Genomic DNA, 1,430 nt, shown 5'->3' on the forward strand with positions numbered 1-1,430 from the left:
AGATATAATGGATTGCATTCCCATAATAAAATAAATACATTCCAGCAGTGAGCCCCACAGCAAATAACAAAACTTCAACAGCTGGGGAAGCTCGGGTAAGAGGTACAACAATTGGGTTGTGTCGCAGAAGCCCAAAAGCAGTTTCTGCTGGCAGCATTCTAGGAAAACCTATTATAATGCAATGCTACCAAAAAAGTGTTCTTTTCTTTCTAGTTCTGTGCTGCATGCAAAAGCTATTAAAAAAGTCCTGCATAAACAAACATACACTTTTCCATATGACCTTTTCTTCAGTCTTTTCAAAAGTATATTGTCTTTTCAGTTTAACACAATATTGGTCAGCTTTTATTTATAGCTTGAAAGAAAAGCCTCCCCCAAAGTGTCACTAAAATATGCCCTTCTATAGGCATGCTGTCAGGAGAAAGGCTTTCCTTCTGTGAGTGTCATCCTGGGCTCAAATACATTTTCCTGAAAACAAGATACAAGTGCATCCAGCAATCATTGCATCTTGAATCAGCCAGACGTGAAACACTCTGTCCCGAGAGCCTTTTTAAATCTGTATTATGCAAAAGTGAGGGTTAAATACAATAGATAACCAAGTAGTAATGGTTTGGTCTCATGTATTCTCGTTTGGTTTTGTTTGTTTTTTTTTCATAAATTAAGCAGACACTAAAACCTTTAAAGAACATTTTTATTCTTATCTAATGTGTAGGGAGTAAGAACAATATTTGCAGCAGTATGATAAGGCAGGACGTTACACAATTCCACATAATTCAGCATGTATTTTTTAACGTAGAAACTGTAATGAAAGGCCATGGTGCTTCACAAACTGGTTATACTCTGTGGTTATAGAAAATGAAAAACTGTAATATCACATTGCTAGTGAATATTGCGAGCACAAATTCACCAGCATAATGTAAACAGGCATGACCCAGGACAGATTATAGACTGCAATAAGTTTGGGAGTTCCTTTGCTAAGAGTCAGGGGGATTCCTGCAACTTCATGGGACATCTTCAAATGTAGCACGGGACTTTAATCCCTAGTCTGCTATTCGGTAACTTACTGAGATGAGAAGAGCCAAAGATGTGCAATTAGATAAAATATGGTCCTGTGGAAAGTCCATATTTTCTTCAGCTGCCAAAGAAGGCTGGTCCCTGTATTGATCCTTGCAGGAGCTCGGCATTTGGTGTCGTCATGAGTTAACATTTCAGTCAAAGTCAACATTCTTATTAATGGCTGCTGCTGAAGTGCAGGTATATTTTTCGTTTTGTAACTGAATAGTATTACCTGCAAAAGTGAAGACAAAGCCCTGGAAGCCTGATTTTGCATGTTTGTATCCTCAGTTTGTGAGGCCCACTTCTGAGCTTTGGGAGCTGCAAAGCTCACTCCTTCCCAACCCAAAGGGCATTTTTGTCTCTTAATGAAACAGTCA

This window comes from Athene cunicularia (genome assembly GCF_003259725.1).
Source record: "Athene cunicularia isolate RWA chromosome 2 unlocalized genomic scaffold, athCun1 chr2_part1, whole genome shotgun sequence".
Lineage (NCBI taxonomy): Eukaryota > Metazoa > Chordata > Aves > Strigiformes > Strigidae > Athene > Athene cunicularia.